At 53.5% G+C, this 20,359-nt stretch overlaps 1 non-coding gene and 1 pseudogene across 1 annotated transcript; both read left to right on the forward strand.

The window, feature by feature from the left end:
- LOC120375680 overlaps positions 1 to 20,359 on the forward strand; it is a 1,085,709-nt pseudogene that overhangs the window by 132,600 nt on the left and 932,750 nt on the right.
- TRNAC-GCA lies at positions 1,065 to 1,136 on the forward strand. Its single transcript has one exon. It is a non-coding gene; the product is annotated as a tRNA-Cys (tRNA).

Consider the following 20,359-nt stretch of genomic DNA (forward strand, 5'->3'; position numbering starts at 1 on the left):
CCAGCCCCCTGACCCCCAGCAGTGCAGGTCAGCCAGGAGCTGGGCCCTGCCAGGCACTCAGGGGCGTCTCCCCTGCAGCTGGGGGCTCTCCCCAGCGTGGTCTGTGGGAGCTCGCGCGGGCAGCGGCAGCAGCCGCGTGGTGGGTTGGGCTGGTGACCCGGGTCCATCTCCTGGGGTCGGCTGGGTTCATGCTCAGGTGACTGGCCCCAGCCACCGGCCGAGCCCCACGGCCACGCTGCTGCTGTTACCACACTAGCCCCTCACGCCCCCATTCCCTCACTGAAGCCAGGAGAAGGTTTGCAGGGAGAAGGGGGGGGTTGACCCCAATATCCCAGAGCTGATTCTCCTCACAAAGGGGTGTGTGCATGTGGTGGGTGCCGTGTGCAACGCCCTGTGCCCATGAGGAGGACCGGGCTCTGCCGGCAGGAAGATTTATCCTGCAGGAGCCCTGCCTCCCTCCCCAGGGTTCCCCTGGAGCAGAGAAGCTTTGAATCCTCTCTGGAGACTAGAGACGCCCGAGCCGCACCAGCTGCCTGGCAGAGGTTCTGGATCAGTGCCTCACGGGCACATTGGGGTCATTCCCTCAGGGCTGCCCTGCCCAGTGCCAGGGCTGCTCTCACTCCTCCAGCATAGAGGGGGCTGCAGGCTCTTTGCCAAGCTGGGTCCCAGCTCAAGGCAGATTTAACACTAGCAGGGGGCTCAGGTATGTGCTGGTGCCACTCAGGGAGGGAATCTGGGCCAAAGCCTGATTAGAAATTGGGTAACACTGAAGTGGGACTAGAAAGACCCTTGATGGGACGTGGCGGGTAGGTAGCCCCCATTGTGTACCGTGCCCTCGCCGAGAAGTCTCTGGGAGTGTGGATTCTTCCTGATGCGCCACCAACACGTCTCGTTGGTCCTGATGTCGGCTGCTCCTTTCTTGATACTGACAAGCTAGTTGTGGGCATTTCCCACTCACCCCATAGCTCTGGAATGCACAGACAGCAACACTGGTGTGGAAGAAACAAACTCCACTCTCAGGTTTCAAGATACTTAAGATCACTGACTTGCCAATGTAATTGTCAGGGGGTATAGCTCAGTGGTAGAGTGTTTGACTGCAGATCAAACGGGCCTTGGTTCAAATCCAAGTGCCCCCTTAAAAGCCTGGTCCTTGAACAAAAAGTAATTGCATATCCATTATGTTCAGGAGCTCCACTGACTAGGGATGAATGGAAACACTCAACATTTTCCTGTGCAAATGCATAAAAATCTAGCAAATATGTCCCCCAGCTGAAATCAGTTCCAATCCTCTAAGAGTCTAGTTTATGTTTTCATCAATGAAACAAAGGCACATGAAGACACATTTGCAGGTCCTTGGCCTCCACGGGCTACAATGTGCAGAAGGACAAGAACCACATCCACTTGGGAAGCATGGACTAGTCTGTATTACATTTGGTAAGTAAGTTGCCATTGGGACTGAAAATTCTACTGGAGGTGGACAGGAGCCTGTTGAAAAAATAAAATAACCAAGATTTACCAAACTCCCCGTTACACATTCAATCCTCTCTTTTTTCTATTTTATTAACCTGGGAGCAAGTTACCAGTGACCCAGGGCTGGGGTGGAAGAAGGTGCAAGTGCGGGGAGGAACCCAGGGCTGGGGCAGCAGGGGGTGTGTGGGTGGGGGAGCACTGGTCCTATTAGTATCCAGGAAGTGGGCGGGCGAAGCCCACCCACTGCTAAAGGACCTCCCCCCAGCCTAAGGAGAGGATCCACAGGTCCGGGACACTAACTAAGTACGTGGGACAACTAATGAAAAAAACAGGAGCGGGAGTGAGGTCACAGGGCTAAACGAAGGGAACCAGAAGGGGACACCGAGCAGAGAACCCCGGACAACGCCCACTGCTCCTCGAAGGCGTCAAGGGAGCCAGTGGACGCCGCCCAGAGGAACTCCGCCCGGATGCGTGAACGGACGGAGGAGCGGAAATAGGCCCCACAGTCGCAGGAAATCCCATCGGCCAACCTCCTCTCCCTGGTTTTATAGATGGCCAGTTTGGCCAGGACTAAGAGGAGGTTGACAAGGAGATCCCGCGACTTCGTGGGGCCACGGATAGGGAGTGCATAGACAAACAGGTGAGGGGAAAAGTGCAACGAAAAACGTAATAGGAGATCCAAGAGGAGCCGGAACAGGGGGAGCACTGATAGGGGGGAAGGGGAGAGTCGAGAGCTGGGGCAGCACAGGGTGTGTGTGGGGGAGAGCCCAGGGCTGGGTTGGCAGGGGAGTGAAAGTGGTGGGAGGCCCAGAGCTGGGGAGGCAGTGGGTGCAGGTGTAGGGAGGGGAGAACCCAGGGCTTGGGCAGCAGGGGGATGGGAGGGCAGACAAATTTTTTTTTTTTGCTTGGGGAGGCAAAAAACCTAGAGCCAGCCCTGCCTCCACATACCGTAAGGTAGGTAGGAGCGGATCATTATTATCCCTACTTGGAAGAGCGAGAAGCTCAGGCTGAGACAGGAGAATTGACTTGTCTTAGGTCACACGGCCAGCCAGTGGCAGAGCTGGGAATAGGACCCAAGACCCCTGATTTTCAAACTAACCATCGGATCTTGAATTTCATCCATTGAATGACCTGAATAAAGTGCTCTCAGATGAGCTCCAGACCAACAGTGCACAGTAATTATTCAGCAAGTATTTGAGGAGAACTGCAATGTTAGAGAGAATCATGACCTGCTCAGAGACCATTAATGCAGAGAAGCAGCAAAATTCAAACATATGACTGGTTCTGACTTATTTCCTTGGTCTTAAAAGAGAACAACAAGGACCTGAGTCTCCTCCCTGTCAATAACCCCCTGCTGAGCCAATCAGGGTAGAGACTGAGGACGGGAAGCTGACGGTTCTCAGCAGGGAGCCTAAAGGATGGTTCAGGTCACTGGTGGGGATCACTGCCCAAGCACTATTTCAGCCCCACATTTTTGGGTGGAGCTCCCACAGTGGGAGCTGCCAAACACTCCCCCGCAACACATACACACACCCCGCTCTTGGTGTTGGGAGGGAAACAGGTGAAAGGACAAAAGAAGCAAGAGAAGAGAAAGGAGGAAGGGATGGAGGAAAAGGTGAAACACAAAGGATAAACCCTAATGTCTCCAGTAATTCTAGGGGACAAAATCCCTGGTGCGGAATAAAATTCTGCCTCCTTAAGCTCGTGTTTTCCAGGCTTAGATTTCATCACCAGATGGATCAAACTGAACAGGTTTCAAACCTCAAGGAGGCTCTTACCTTCTAAACAGGGACGGCTGGTCTCTAGTAAACTCCCTAAAAGGGAAGGAGAAAACTCGAAAGCGGTTCCTCCTGGCGCTCACGTCCGTGAACCCGAATACTCTCTCTGTCCTGAAAGAGAGACCTGGAGAAGGAGACTTGCTGAAGCAAAGCCACAGGGGTCTCTGAGGTTTCCCTGGCCCCTCGCTCCTGTCCTGCCTGGCTGATGTCAGCATCTCTCTGTGAGGTCACCACCTCCCCACCACCTTTGACCAATAGTCTGAGGTCCTGCAAAAGGCCTTTGTGATGTCACTGCCACACCCCTCCCTTGCTGTGCTAATGTCCTGCCCCTGCCCAGGCACTTTGGGGGTTTGAGCTACTCCCTGTGGATCACCCCACTCAAGGAGCGTTCGTTCTAGGCAGCAAGCTGGCTAGACAGGGAAACATCAGACGCTGCTCCCAATGCTACACTCAGTTTTTCAGAAATTAGTCAACTTTATGGCCAGAAAAGACCATTAGAGCATCTAATCTGACCCCCTGCATATCACAGGCCTCCTGAATGACACAAGAGCTACTTTTGGGGCAAACACATTCCAGAAAGGCATCTAGTCTTCATTAAATGACATCAGGAGATGGCAAATCCACCACTTTCCTTGGTAGCTTGTTCCTGTGGTGAATCATCTTCGCTGTTGAATATTTGTGCCTTAGTTGTAATATGAATTTTTCTCTTTTCACCTTCTAGCCATTGGGGCTTGTTATTCCTTTCTCTGCTTTAATACCCAATCTTTTCTCTCCATTAAGGCCCTTCAACACCCCCCAGAGCCCAGACCCCACAGCCGGGGCCCCAGCCACCGCCACAGCCCCAGCCAGGGTCCTGCCAGATCTTCCCTGGCCCCCAGTCCCCAGAGCCCCTGGCCAGGGCCCAGACACCCCCAGAGCCCCCCCAGCCCCAGGGAGAGCTGGACACTGGCGAAGGGGAGATAAACGGGGGCACAATCGGGGGGGGGGCAGGGAACTTCTCAGGGGTGGGGGAGGGGGGTCACCCTGGGGGCTGCTCGTGGCTCTAGCGAGAAAGGGGGCGGGGCGGGCGGGGTGTCCCCACGGGGGGGGCAGCGGTAAATCCGAGGGGGTCTCAGCCCCCCCCCCTTTCTCTCCCCGCTCCCCGGGGGCACCGGCTCCCCCCCCCCCCCCCGTTCCCACGGAGGGGCCGGGCGCGGGGGGGGTTAATGAAGGTCTCTCCCGCCGCGATGTGCGCATGCCCAGAGCCCCAACGGCACAAACCTTCTCCGGCCCCGCACGAGCCAGACAGAACCGCAGCGCGTGCGCACTCCCGTTCCGGCTCCCTCGCGACGTCACTTCCGGTCCAGGGAGAGTCAGGAACTACATCTCCCAGCCTGCCCCGGGGGCGCTCCCGCCCTCCCCAGCCCGGGTAAGGGAGGGGGTCAGCAGCTGGAACTGCGCATGCTCCGTGCGAGCCCCGCTGCGGGCGGGAGAATAAAGCTGCTGCTGCCGCCTCCGTGTGAGCCGGTGAGTGAGAGACCCCGGGGGGCGGGGGCGGGGGGTTAATTGGCTCCTGTCCCTGTTGGCGCCTCTCGCCCCCCCCGGCACAGAGTCTCTCCGGTTCTGCCCCGTTTCTCTCTCGGGGTCTCGCTCGGGCTGGCACATCCGGGGAGATTCGCCCCCCCCCGATCCGCGCTCTCGGCTCCCCTGTCCCCCCCCCGGTCTCTCCATGAGTCTCCAATGTCCATTTAAAATCTCTCCCATGGGGGGTCCCCCCCCCCGTGTTACCTGCAGCGATTTGTCCTTGTCCGGGTGGGAAATTGTTGCCCCGGGTCAGTCCCCAGCACGTGGCTGCCCCTGGCGGGGGGGGGGGGGTGAGATGCCGGTTCTCTGCCAGGGCGGGGGCGGCACGTGTCCCCCGTGGGGGCTGCCCGGACCCCGGTTTCCCAGTTACTGCCCCCAACTACCACCACAGCCACCAGCCCATCCCCCACTGCTGCCCCCTTCCCTCCTCCAGGGACCTGCCAGCTCCCCCCCCCCTTTGCCCTCTTAAATCAGCTCCTCACAGGGCTCCCTGCTGCCCATGGGAATGGTGGGGGGAGCCATCAATTTCTGTATATGTATTGGACTGTAATATAAAATCCAGTCCAACAGTCCCCCTTTTCCCTCTAGTTATGTAGCAGTGATATAAAATCCCCTCAGATCTCGACGGTGTTCATAGACTATCAGGGTTGGAAGGGACCCTCAGGAGGTATCTAGTCCAACCCCCTGCTCAAAGCAAGAACAATCCCCAACTAAATCCTCCAACAGATTTTTACCCCAGTTCCCTAAATGGCCCCCTCAAGGATTGAACTCACAACCCCGGGTTTAGCAGGGCAGTGCTCCAACCACTGAGCTATCCCTCCCCCCTCTCATGTTATCACTTGCGTAGTTTCTGATATGTATTCTCTGCAAATCTAAAAATTATCCTAAGCCCCACTTTTTCTCTAATTGTCTATTTCTAAATGACTATGGCCTGAGATTTTTCCCTGTCTCTTTAATTATAAAATACTAAGAAAATCTCAGATTTACACCTTTTCTCAGATTCCTGAACATGGATATAAAATATTGGCAAATGTTGTCCATTTTCTCTCTATTCAGTTATCAGATATTGATGTGAAACACTCAGATTTTACCTCGTATCAACAACTGATATAAAATCCCTCTGATTTTCCACTTTCCTCTCTAAACGTATTTAATACCCATCAAACCCAGAGGCCTCCCCCTGTTTGGGGGATCAGTGGTTCCCAGCTGGTAACTGGAGAGTTGGCTGGACCCTTTTCTTTTCTCCAGCTGGCACTGGGTGAGGAGGTCACTCTGAGTGCAGCGTGGGTCCAGCAGTATCCCAAAGCCCATGACAAATGGTCTCTGGGAGGGGTTGCTTCCCGCAGTGCGAAGATGTAGCTAGTGACAGGGCATGGACCTTTCTTGCCCTTCCATTCTCCTGTTAAAGCAGCACCGCCCAGGGATCCCTCTGCCCGGGTGACTGGCCAGCAGGGGGCAGTGATAACTTTCTATCCACTTAGCAGACACAGTGAGGTAACTGTTGCTGGGGTAGGGGATGGGGTGTCTGTGTGGGGAGATTGCAGCTGGAGCTGAAGGGGCGTTGTGGGAGGGGGAGGCCTCTGGGTGACTGGGCAGGGGGTTCTGGAGGTTTGGGGGGGGAGGGGTTCTGATGTGCCCAGCCCTGAGGCTGTGGGTCCTGGAGGTGGGTATCGCTGGGGACTTGTTGGTGCAGAACAGTGAGGGTGGGCGTCTCTTGGGGAGGCGGGGCAGGGGGCTGGAGGGAGCCTGGTGCTGTGCCAGGGGCTCAGTCGTGCCCAATGCACAGAACTGGGTGGGGGAGTGCCAGGCACTAGGTCGGGATGCCAGGCAAGCAGAGGGAGGGGCCCCGTTGTAAAGCATCAGGGGGTCCCAGGGAAACAGCCTGGCAGGTCCTGCTGGAGGGCAGGTGGGGACCTAGGCAGGCAGTAGGGGAATCCTGGGCAGGCAGTGAGGGACTGAATTCCCAGTGAGCGGTCCCCTGGGGGGGTGGTCCCTGGCTGTTGGGGGCTCTTGGTGGGGAACCTTTAGGATTCCCAGCCTGCCAGTGATGGTCTGGTGGGGGTTCTCAGGCCAGTGGGGTGCTGAGGGGTATCTGGAGTCCCTGTTCAGGGATTTTGGGGGTTGGGTCCCAGGGAATATCTGGCTGCGGGGTCTGGGCTCTGGGTACTGGGGGTGTCTGGGGGGCCCTGGATGGAGGCTCTGGGGGCTGCTACTAACCATGCTCCTTCTCTCTGATCAGCTTGTGCCAGAATCCTGACTCCAAGCACATCCCAGCATTCCCCAGCCAGGCCCAGTCACCATGATAACTTTCTATCCACTTATCAAACATCTTGAAAACTCCAGGACCTTCCAGTTCCATTGGGAAAATTTGTCCCCCGGGTCCTTATACTAGATCTTGAGGGTGCGGCAGGTGGGAAGGGGGCTAGAAATGCCACACAGTGGTCTCTTCCACAGCATTCTGGACTCATTCATTCTGAAATCTGGTTTCATTGAGACCATTGTTAATCCAGAGTCACTGTATGGAAAGACAGGGAGTGACTCCAGATGGACAGTGGGGCAAATGAGATCAGCAGTTCTCCCTGTGAGGAGGGGCTCTCATTAGCTGCTCTCCCCAGAGAGCTAAAGGAGGGAAGCTGCTCAAACGCTCTGTCCCTCTCTGCCCAGGATATTGGAGCTCAGCTTCCTGGGTCAGACGCTGTAGCCTCCATTGTGATCTGGGAGACCAGGCTTAGCAGCTGCTGCTCCCCCAGCAGGGGCTCTGTGCTGGGATGTGACCTTAACTAAAGCTGCTTCTCTGCCTGGCCCAGGTGATGACTTTCTCCAGCTGGTCCTAGCCCCTTGGGGCAGCCCTGGGCCCTGTTAATACAAATTCTACCACAGACTCCAGGTAACTGAAAGTCCTCTGGGAAAGTGCTGGGGACTGGCAAGAAAGTGACTCTGCACAAACAGCCTCTCCTCCCATTAGCAATTGCCAGGAGCAAATCCAGCCATGGGAGAGCAAAGCCCCCAGGAATGGGACTTTCCCAGCCAGAGGGGCAGGGAGAGAGGACAGGGGAAGGAGAGACTGAAAGGGGCAGTGGGAGAAATGAGTGGGGGGGAGAGATTTCCAGTTCTCTAGTCCACCCAGACACATGTATTGCAGCATCCCTGGGCAGAACCACTTTCCAGTGAACAAGAAAAGGATCAGACAGAGGAAAAGCTGGTTCTTGACTCCATATTCCCCCTGCTGGGGTGTGACTGCCGTGGGGTCAGTGTCCGAGGGAATCCCCCACAGTGACTCCTTTGGTGCTGCTCTTTTCTAGCCTTGTGTTCAGAGACTTAGTTATGAGATTGGGAGAGGGAGAAGGAAGGTTAAAAATCTCTCTGTGGGCTTAGCCTGGCAGGAGGGGCCAGGTCTACACTGTAATACAGAGATTGAGCATTTTCCCAGGATGGCAGAATCTAGGATGTCTGTCTGCAGGGAAAGGGCCTGGGGGAATCGTCCTGTGACATTAACTAAAGCCTGTTCTGTAACCCCACAACTGCCCTTCTCAACCTCCCAGGCTGCAGAATGACGTCCGTGTTTCACTCCAGCTCATCCCATCCTGCCATGGGACAGGGGAGAGAAATGGCTGCAGAGGAGCCTGTTCAGGTAGGGACTATCGGGGGGTAGCTGGTGGGTTCCTGCAGGAGCGAGAGGGACAGCAAATACACTGGAGATGGGAAGATTTGCACAGTCTGGTTTGGAGCAGGGCAGGAAATGCACAGGGTGGGGAAGGGAGGAGGACAGCTTGTGACATTCCTGCTGGGGGGAGTTTAATGATTGGCCCATATTCTAGGAACAGACCCATGAGATTAGGAGGTGGAAATAACCTAATTTGTGAAACAGAAAATAACCCTCCTACATGGGGCTAGGAAAACTGACCAGACTCCCAGTGCTGGAGCCTGACCTGACTAACCAGTGGCTGCTGTGAGATATGAAGGGGACACCCACTAGTGAGGTTTAGGGGAGATTCCTCCTTTCGTATCCAGCTCTGCACAATGGGGAGGGTGCTGGGCTTCCTACCGGAGATCTCTCCCTGGTCCCTGCTAGGGGCTCCATCTCCTTTATCCGTCTGTGGCTAGTAGGAGTGTGATGGATCTGCTGGGAGAGAAAAGGGACTCTCTATTCGTCCCCTTAACCTGGTGTTTCCAGGATGCTCTGAGTGGGGTGGAGGTGGGACTCTGACTGTGATCCACCCAGAGCTTGCATTTGATTGACTTCTCTCCCCCACAAATAGTGGGGCTGTGAGTGAGGCAGCAGGTACTGAGTGTTGGACCTTTGCTCTTTCAGAGGCCAGTGACCTTCGAGGAGGTAGCTGTGTATTTCTCCAGGGAAGAGTGGGCTCTGCTGGACCCTGCTCAGAGAGCCCTCTACAGAGACGTCATGCAGGAGAACTATGAGAATGTGACCTCGCTGGGTAAGGGTTCCTGTCCCCTCAGTTCTTGGAAGGGGAAATGAAGAGATACGGTTCATGCCAGCCCCACAATGCTACCTCTACACTGTCCTGTCTCTGCATCACCCCAATATGCCAGTGACCCACACACTGCCACAGACCCTCCCCTGCTGCAGAACACAGGAACAATATTGCACAGTGTCAAATATCTCCTGTTTGCATAAGTAAACTTCTTTGAGATGGGGTGACCACACCTGCACGCAGTGTTATGCTCCTACAAAGCACATGGGATCTTTATAGAGGAAGGTAAACACGCACACACACACACACACCCTCTGCCAGAGCAGTTCATAGTTAACAGTCTGTTGTAGCTCGAGTCAATCTAATGGCCAATTACACTGAGCACGAGTGTGGGGCTGGGCTCTTGTCGGTCGCAATCCAATGCTCCGGGAGTGTGGAAAGATGAACGCAAAGTCCCATGGCCAAGCACCCTGGTTCTTATAGGGTTTTTTCCTTTGTTGAAGTCTATGGATTTTGCTGTATCAGTTTGTGATCGGTTACTTCTTAACTGGTGTAAACATTCCAGTGCACCTCCGAGAGGGTCAGCCTGTCCTTTGTTCTGATTTAATCAATTGTCCTCAGGGGTGCCAGCCTTGACCTCAGGGTCATCAATCTGCCCTTCGTTATGGATGCGCGTTGATGATTCTTTGATGTCCTTTAAGTCTCTTGACTCCTTCTTCCTTGACTCTGGCTATAACAATGGCCTTTACACCTTCTCTTTTCCTGATGCATACATCCTCATTCACACAAACCCACTGAGGATACAAACAGTAGTATTTTATATCGAGCAAAAAGGCATTGCAAATGAAACCTTGCCTTCAATGTTTCTCTAATCTACTTAACATAGACACAATAGTGAATCCTGTCTCTTACTTACTAAACCTTAAAACAAAGACATGTAGATTTAACTAGAGTGCCTAATTTGTAATACATAGAGGAATCCATAGTAGACAGTGTAACTTATCCTAAAACAAAAGGTGACCATAATCAGTCAGAAGGATTGTTCTGGTCTGTCATTCCTTTCTGCTATTCAAACAGGGTGGCTGACAGAATGAAATCAAATCGTACATTATAAAATCCAGCTCCTACAGCCGTATTCGAGATGTGGACGTACCATAGATTTGTATACAGGCAATATGATATTTTTTGTCTTTTCTATCCCTTGCTTAATGATTCCCAACATTCCGTTCGCTTTTTGACTGCTGCTGCACATTGAGTGGATGTTTTCAGAGAACTATCCGTGACTCCAAGTTCTCTCTCTTGAGTGGAAACAGCTAATGTAGACCTCATCATTTTATATGTCTAGTTGGGATTATGTTTTCCAATGGGCTGCACTATGTGCTATCCTGACATCTAGTACTGCTGAGATCCTGCATTCAGTACTGTCCCTGCCCTTCCTGTTCCCTTTCTCCACTGAACCCCACCAGCCCATGGTTACTGTCCCCAGCTTCCCCAGGACTCTCTCATTGTCTCTGGACCTCTCTGTCAGCAAGAAGCAGTGGCAGGGAGACTTGCCCTCTCTCTGGAGTCTTGGATTTCTGGGACATGGATTTACTTTCTCTGTGTTTTGGGAGCCTCTTTGAAATTGAGTGTCTGTGACGTTAACCACAGTGCAATCTGGAGTGTTGAACAGCTGTGTCCCCTCAGTTTCCCAAGCTGGGGTGACTTTTACTCTGTTTTACTGTGAGAGCAGCCGCTCCTGGGCAGGTAACACACAGTCTCCAGCATGTAACTCGCTCCCAGCTACACAGTATTTAGTGCTGCTAGTCAGCGACTCAGGAGTTACAGTGCAGCACAGGAAAACCCCAGAAAAGTCTCTGTTCCCAGACTTCCCCCAGAAATGTGCATCTTTCCCTGTCCAGCACACTACTGAACAAGGCAAGCTCATATGACGTCTGTCATTTTATCTGTGGAAAATGACATGCACCAGCCTTGTTATCCCATGTAGATGAGTGGACTCATCCCTGCAACACCCCCTGCTGGTGACTTCTGGGAATTAGCTCATTCCAGCTCCGGCGCACCCTCTGCAGGCCAGTGATCCGCCTGTCCTCTGGCCCCCCGTGTCCCTCCCTGGACCTGGTGCCCCTTTTACCTGGGGTGCTGCCCTCTGGCAGTAACCCCTCAGTCTTAGGGTCTCCCCTCCCCAGGGAACTCCCACCCACTATTCCCACCTTGGCTCAGTATAAGGCCAGTCATCGTCTAGCCCCACCCCCTGGGGCAGGCTGCAGTATCAGCCACTCATCACTGGCAAGGAGGGTTTGGACCTGCTGCCTTTGCCTACCGCTGGGCTGCCCTCTGCAACCCCCCAGTACCTATTGCCTTCTGCTAGGCCGCAGCCTGGGGCTTTCCAGGCTGGAGCTCCCCAGCTCCTCTGCCTTTCCCCAGCCCTGCTCCACTCAGGTACCCTGTGTCCAGCTCCCTGCAGCCAGGCCCATCTCCCTCTACAAACAGAGAGAGACTCTATCTGCCCCTGGCTTCTCTGCCTTTATAGGCCAGCTGAGTCTGTTTGGGGCCTGGCCCCAGCTGCAGCCACTTCCCCCAATCAGCCCAGCCTAAAAGCTGCTTTCTCCAGCCACAGCCCCCTCCCAGGGCTGTTTTTAACCCTTCAGAGCAGGAGCGGACGTCCACCCCGCTACATCCCAAATGCAGTTTCCAACACACTGTAATCCAAACACGCTAGTTGGATAAAACAATAAAACAAGATTGTTAATTACCAAAAAAAAAAGATTTTAAGTGACTACAGGTAACGAGGCATAAAAGTCAGAATTGTTTACAAAAGAAATGCAAGATAAACCACAAATAAATGTGTTAGTCTCTAAGGTGCCACAAGTACTCCTGTTCTTTTTACAAACTAACGTGTAAGTCAGGGGTGGGTAAACTACGGCCCACAGGCCACATCCAGCCCCTGAGCTCCCGGCCGGGGAGGCTCCCCCGTCCCCTCCTCTCCCCTGCTGTCCCCTCGCCCCCGCTGTCCCCCTGCAGCCTCAACATGCCGCGCCACCAGCGCTCTGGCCCACCGCTCCTGGGCAGTGCTGCAGCGGTGGGGCTGCGAGCTCCTACTGCTCTGAGTGGCATGGTAAGGGGGCTGGTCTGCGCGCTCCTGAGGGACCCCGTGTCTAGCTGCAGCAGGCCGCGTGGCTGTGGTAAGGGGGCCAGGGCCAGGGGGTTGGATAAGGGGCAGAGAGCCCTGGGGGGCAGTCAGGGGTCAGGGAGCAGGGGACGGTTGGGCGGGCGGTCAGGGGATGGAGAACTGGGGGGTTGGATAGGCGTAGGAGTCCCGGGGTCTGTCAGGGGGCGGGGGTGTGGATATGGGTTCATATCCAGGACCCCACCCCCTACCCAACCCCGCTGACTGCCCCCTGGGACTCCCTGCCCCTTATCCAACGCCCCCACCTCCTTACCATGCCGCTCAGAGCAGCGTGTCTGGCAGCCACGTGGACCACACGGAACCAGACACACTGCCCTGCAGGAGCGCACAGCCCCGCCCCGCCCCGCAGGAGCACTGCCCGCACGGTGGTGTGGCTGCGGGGGAGGGGCTAGCCTCCCCAGCCAGGAAATCAGGCACTGGGCAGGATGGTCCTGTCGGCTGGATGTGGCCCGTGGGCCGTAATTTGCCCATCCCTGATCAAGGGCATAAACCTATTGAGTCAGCAAGACATGCAGGGGTATGTCTGTGTGCTGAGACTTCCGAGGCTTTTCCATGCCCTGTGCTGTGAAGCTTGTGTTTGGGACACAGGTAGTACAAGCCATATGGCAAAAGGAATATAAAGGGCAGCTGCATCATCTCCATTTTGTCTTCAATCCCTCTTTCTACCTCTGGAGCAACTTCTCTACAAATTGAAGCCTGGAACAAAGGACTGAAAGACCCATCGAACTTGTGGATGTGTTCCAGACGGACTTTCAAGCCAGCAGCTCAGCAATACTGCTAATAACCTGATATATAGATTTTGGAATGCATCTCACTGCTTTTCCATTTAACAACTTTTTTTGTGTCGTGTCCTGTCTTGTCTTTCCATGCTAAAGGATTGGCTGGCAGTGTGGTCTTTTGGGTAAGATCCAAACCTATAGTGATCTTGTAATGTGGCTGACCTTTTGGGGTCAGAAAAACATTTTGTATATGAGCAGAGTTTTTAAATAACCTCTCACTGTACTGGACCTAGGTGCTGATTGGGAGTCGGAGAACTGGAATGCAATAAAGGGGGCCGTGTGATTTCTTTTTTCAGCTTCTCGATAACCCGTGTGTGGGATCAGAAGCACAGTTTGTGACTGGTCAGTGAGTTTAACTTCAGTGTTAACCATCAGTTTTAGGAGCATCTGCTCTCCCTTTTTCATCCTGCCCTGACCCTGGCATTTTCAGTGTGGACTGCCCCAGGCACACCCGTCACACTAAGCACTGAAGTTAAATTAATAGAATGTTTTTTATGACAAAGTTCTGAAATCAAGTGACCTCCTTTGTTTTCTTTCATCTGAGCAGGGTTTCCAATTTCCCAACCTGATGTGATCTCCCAGTTGGAACAAGGGGAAGAGCCATGGGTCCCAGACCTCCAAGGTTCAGAGGAAAGAGAGATCCTGAGAGCTCCCTGCACAGGTGAGGAAATATTAAACCAACTGAGAATCTGTAAGTGCCTGAAGGAAACATCTGGGATGCCCTACAATGCCCTTGGAAGGTGTCTCAGTTCAGTATTGTCCCTAGCAGGGGTCGTATCCTTAGGGTAAATATAGCTCATGGCTTCCTGTAGACACTAGCGGACACCAGGCAGTAGCTTCCTCCCTTCCCCCTGTGAATTTGGATGGGATGTGAAGCCTGAATTGATCCCCTCCTCTCTCCTGTTTGGGGAAGAACTTGGGGGAGTTCAGTTCTTGTTTTTATTTGACCTCTCTCCAGTACTTGTATTGGTTTGGCCTTCCCCTTTCCATCCGTGTTTGAGGTTTCTGTCTGTATCACAGCAGGTGACGCAATGGTAGGTGAGAAAGAGGAGGAGAATTCTCAGCAGGAGAATGTTGAGCAAGTGGATAAACACAGAGCATTATCACAAAGATCGAAAAGGAATGTGTCCTGGAGTCATAAGCAGGAAAAATCCCATGACATTCAGCACAGACCAGAAGGAGAGCAGGGAAACCAGCCAGGGGAGAAAGTGGGTAAATGTATTTCCTGTCAGGAAACTCAGAAGGACCTCAAGGAAACCACAACACAACAGGAAATCCTCAGCAGAAAGAGAAAAAATACATGCACTGAGTTTGGGGAAAACGTATGTGATTACTCCATCCTTATAAAGCATCACAGAATCCACACAGGGAAGAGGCCCTGTGAATGCAGTGAGTGTGGGAAAACCTTCAGTCGCAGTTCACACCTTATTAGGCATCACAGAATCCACACAGGGGAGAGGCCCTATGAATGCAGTGAGTGTGGTAAATGCTTCACTAGCAGCTCAGGCCTTTATCAACATCAGAGAATCCACACAGGGGAGAGGCCCTATGAATGCAGTGAGTGTGGAAAATGCTTCACTGACAGCTCAGCCCTTTCTCAACATCAGAGAATCCACACAGGGGAGAGGCCCTATGAATGCAGTGAGTGTGGGAAAACCTTCAGTCGCAGTTCACACCTTATTAGGCATCAGAGAATCCACACAGGGGAGAGGCCCTATGAATGCAGTGAATGTGGGAAAAACTTCACTAGCAGCTCAAACCTTCTTACCCATCAGAAAATCCACACAGGGGAGAGGCCCTATGAATGCAGTGAGTGTGGGAAAAACTTCACTAGCAGCTCAAACCTTCTTGTCCATCAGAGAATCCACACAGGGGAGAGGCCCTATGAATGCAGTGAGTGTGGAAAATGCTTCACTGACAGCTCATCCCTTTCTCGACATCAGAGAATCCACACAGGGGAGAGGCCCTATGAATGCAGTGAGTGTGGGAAAACCTTCAGTCGCAGCTCAAACCTTCTTACCCATCAGAGAATCCACACAGGGGAGAGGCCCTATGAATGCAGTGTGTGTGGAAAATGCTTCACTTGCAGCTCAGGCCTTTATCAACATCGGAGAATCCACACAGGGGAGAGGCCCTATGAATGCATTGAGTGTGGAAAATGCTTCACTGACAGCTCAGCCCTTTCTCAACATCAGAGAATCCACAAAGGGGAGAGTCCCTATGAATGCAGTAAGTGAGGAAAACCTTCAGTCGCAGTTCACACCTGCTTACCCATCAGAGAATCTACACAGGGGAGAGGCCCTATGAATGCAGTGAGTGCGGGAAAACCTTCTGTGGGCACTTTGCCCATGTTAGTCATCAGAGAATCTGCAAGGGAGATCAACAACATAAACACCTCTAGGGCTATCAATACTTTTTTTTCTCTAATAATTTTCCTGATTCCCACATAGTAAAGGTCCATCCAACCTCACATCCTATCTGCCAACAGTGGCCAATGCTAGGTGCCCCAGAGGGACTGAATCTAACAGGTAATGAGCAAGTGATCTCTCTCCTGCCATCCATCTCCACCCTCTGACAAACAGAGGCTAGGGACACCATTCCTTACCCATCCTGGCTAATAGCCATTCATGGACTTAACCTCCATTAATTTATCTGCAAAAGAACAAGGAGTTCTTGTGGCACCTTAGAAACTAACAAATTTATTTGAGCATAAGCTTTCCTGGGCTAAAACCAACTTCACTGGATGCATGCAGTGGAAAATACAGCCGGAAAATACACACACACACTCAGAGAGGACATGAAAAATTGGGTGTTGCCATACACACTATAACGAGAGTGATCAGTTAAGGTGAGCTATTATCAGCAGGAGAAAAAAACCTTTTGTAGAGGTTTTCGTGGCCTTTGAGAAAGCAAGATAGAGCTTTGGAAGACCCAGCAGGGTTTGTGGCCCAGGAATTGTTCTCAGATTCCACTGAGACTTCAACTCAGATTGCAGGATTCAAAGTCCTGAGTGCTGGCCCTTACACCATGGGACTAGCAGAGCACCTGTTGATTACTGTAGACTTCCAGCAGGGAGGACTCTGTGGGCAGGGGCGGCTCTAGGCATTTTGCCACCCCAAGCACGGCAGGCAGGTTGCCTTCGGCAGCCTGCCTGCGGGAGGTCCGCCGAAGTCGCAGGACCAGCGGACCCTTCGCAGGCATGCCGCCGAAGGCAGCCTGCCTGCCACCCTCGCAGCGACCGGCAGAGCGCCCCCCGTGGCTTGCTATCCCAAGCAAGCGCTTGGCGTGCTGGGGCCTGGAGCCGCCCCTGTCTGTGGGGACAATTTTTTCTGGCAGGGAGGACTCAGTGGGAACATGCCTCTCTGGCCAGCCCTGCATTTGCTGAAAAAGTCAGCACCCAGCACTTTGCTGCAGGCCCAGAGGCCTTTCTTCCTCCAGACTGCGAGGCCAGTGGACAGGTGAGGCAGTAGCACCTTCAGTCTCAGGCAGTAAAGGGCCCTTCCTGGGAAAGGCCATGTCCTGAAAAGGAAAAACTAAAGTCAAGGAGGGTCCTTCTAAAACTCTTTGGGTATGTCACAGGGGGAAAGTGTTTCTTTGCCTCACCATGGACTTGAACCCTGGATCCTCAAATTAGAAGGCTGATGCACTGCCAACTGAGCTAGCTAGGCTCATATTCTTCAAAAAGCAAATTTCATACAGAAGAGAAACTAGTCAAGAAAAATGAGGGCAGGAAACTATACAGAAAACCTGCTACTCTCGCTCTCTTAGCAGTCCTAGCCCCGCCTGCTCCTCCATCTGGTGCCCTGAGGCCGTATTCTTTTTTTTGTTAAATATCAAATCCAGGAGAAAAAACAGTTCTACAAAGCAAAATGAAATCACAAACAGAAATAAAAAAGGAAAATGCAATTCCCATCACTTTATCATGTCTGGGCCATTCCTGTATCGAGAGCACCCGCGAAGGTCCCTGTGTGCTTACGAGAAACGTGAAGGAACTCATACCACAGCCTGAACATGAAACTCAACTGCTCCCAGGTGCCGCAGTAAAACCCTTTCCCTGCTGTGACGTTGCACTCCATAGGATTTTATGAAAGTATGCTAATGAGTGTGAATATAAAGTGACTGGACTATGCTTCACGCAAAAGGTCGCTTGTAAGGTATCATTACAAAGCTTATAATCTACTCTGTGTGTTCATCCTATTTGTATGAACCGATCATTCTTGGATCTGAAATTAGAAATATGAACTATAACTCTGAGGTCCTGTTGTAATGATGCAAAGTGTGGGCCATTAATAGTGGTTTGGACTCTTGATGGCTCCCATTAACCAGGACAATTGACTGGAGATGGCTCTGTCCTGCACCATCTGTGAGTCAGGCCAGGAAGAATGAAGGCTTGGGGGGGGGGGGTGTCTCACGGGACATGTGACCATGTCACCTGGTACAGGAATCCATCTTAAACCTGGGGCTCTTCCCCAGGAGAGAGACAAAAGATTCCTGCCTGGTACCAAAGCTCTATAAGAGGGTGGAACTGAACAAACATGCTGCAGTCATGAGACATCCCCTAGCTACCACCTGAGCTGGAACAAGGGCTATAGCAGGTGAAAAGATTGGGCCCAGACAAGAAATAAGTCTAGTCTTTGCCTCTCAGTCTTTGCAGACGGGACCTTTCCCTCCAGTGCTGGAGGATTTGCCCTTCTCATCTACCCTTGTCCCAAGCAGCACAGCAGGTAGGAATCTTAAATGTGCAGAGGAGACTTAGGAGCAGAAACCCCCCCAGACCTTCCATGCAGTTGGCACTTGCCCCTCACTGAGCAGGATTGAAACTCCTGCAGGGCAGGAGCAAAGCAGCAGGGTGAAAAGAACCTGGAGATGCTAGGATTGAACCCAGGACCTCTGGGCATGTGCTCTACCACTGAGCTACATCCCCAGATGGGCCATTTGTGCTATAGGTTACATTCAGAGCCCTCCTGTTTCCAGAGCACCTAGTGGCCTAAAAGCAGCATGAGGGACACATTCCCTGCTCTGAGGCCAAATCTGCTGTCCTGGAAGTTGCTGGTTCTTAGGGGTCACTCTGCTGCAAGGCCAGATTCGATGTGTGGGGCAGAGAGTGGGTGCCCTGGGCTCAGGGTGCAGAGATACACTCAGCCTTCTCCCCTGCATTGGGTGGGGGGTGCTGCCACCCTCCTGGAATGTAATGGGAGGAGGGGCGCTGTGAGTCGCTCAACAGCTGACCCGGTGGCAGAAGTGCTGTGGGAGCTCCAGGTGTTTCTAGGGTCGGCTCTTTCCACCTGCCTGTAAAGTCCAGCTTTCCCCAGCACATTCACTGCGGTGCAATTGGGTCACTGTTTCCATGGCTGAACAGCAAAGAATCACTCCCAGTTTCCCTTCTATCTGCGGCAGGATTAGCCTTGTCAGTGATTAATGAGGTGGATCTTGTTGTAGATTGTTATTCATTCCCACCTTGACAATTCACACCGTCCCTTTCCCATGCAGATTCCCAGCACCTTGGTGATCCTGGTAGCAGGGGTTGGGTACTGAGATTTTCAGGGTCCTTTTTCCCCTCCACCTGGAGTGAACTCAGCTTTTCCCCCATCCCAGACAATCCATGAAATAACAACAGGGGCATAAAGAAAGAGGGGAGGGAACATCTCACGGCCAGGGCTGGATGTGCCCAGGGCCCCTGCTTGTCCATTGTTTCCTGGAATTTGGCCTCCTGCTTTGCACAAGGGACAGCTCAGCTCAGCATCAATTAGGTGACTCTGGGAAGTTTGGGGTCCCGGGCTCCCAAAGGAGGGGAAGCAAGTCACCCCTGGAGCAGGTTAAAGCTGCAGAATGACAGTGGGGTTGCTGCCCCTGTGAACAGCTGCTGTAGCACCGCCTGGGCAGGACAGAGAGCCAGTTATAACCCCACCCCCCACCAGCCTGTATCGGGGGATGGGAGCACTCACACCCTGGGGACCCACACACCAGAGATCTACTGGGAGGGAGAGTGGCACCCACACACCCAGGATCTTGTAGGGGTGGACAAGGGCATCCACACTCCGGGATCCTCTGCAGAGGGACGGACACCCACACACCCAGGATTCTGTATGGGGGGCAGAGGTACCCGGACACCTGGACGCGGGATGGGGGCACCAAAACATCTGGGATCTTACCTGGGAGGACAGCGGCACCTGCAGCTCGACATGAGATGGGGGCGGGGGAAGCAGGAGCATTTCCCAGTTCCAGGCTGTCCCCGTCTGGCCAAGGCACAGAGCTCACAAGCAGAGTTTAAAGCTCCAGCTGCCAGGCTGCAAAACATGCCGGGCCCCGTGGCTGGTGCCTGTGATCCCAGCGCCTGGGGAGGCTGAGGCTGGCGGATCACTTGAGCTCAGGAGTTCTGGGCTGCAGGAGGCTGTGCCGATCGGGTGTCTGCACTAAGTTCAGCATCAATATGGTGATCCCGGGGAAGCTTGGGGTCTCCAGGTTGCCTAAGGAGGGGTGAACCGGCCCAGATCGGAAATGGAGCAGGTCAAAACTCCCATGTCGATCAGTAGTGGGATCGTGCCTGTGAATAGCCCTTGCAGCATAGCCTGGGCAAGATGGTGAGACATGGTCTCTTTTTATACAGACACCCCCCGCAGAGCCTGGAGGGGGGGATGGGAGCACCCACGCGCTGGGGATTCTGACTTGGGGGGAGGGACGCCCCCCTGCAACACGGATCTTGAAAAGAGGAACAGCGACACCCACACACCACAGAGCCTGGATGGTGGCAGGGGAACCACACACGGGAGCTAGTTCATGGGGTGGGGGACACACCCATATGCTCCATTGCACCATTCTTAATGAGAAGAACGGGGGCATCCGCACAACACGGATCCTTAGCGGGCGGGGGGACACCCACACACTCCACTATTAACCAGGAGGGTCAGGGGCACCAGACACCCCCAGTAGCGTGGAGAACACCCACATCCACCGGATCCCTCATGGGGGGTAAGACAGAGGGGATTATAATGGGGCCCAGCGCACCCACGCACCAGGGATTGTTAAGGGTTGAAGGGACAGGGACACCCACACACACTGAGATTACGTCCTTGGAGGAACGCAAACCCTCCACAGAAGGACCTGGTCTGTTCCATGATGGCAGCGCAGCCTGGCTGAGTCAAAGTC

This window comes from Mauremys reevesii, linkage group 12 (genome assembly GCF_016161935.1).
Source record: "Mauremys reevesii isolate NIE-2019 linkage group 12, ASM1616193v1, whole genome shotgun sequence".
Lineage (NCBI taxonomy): Eukaryota > Metazoa > Chordata > Testudines > Geoemydidae > Mauremys > Mauremys reevesii.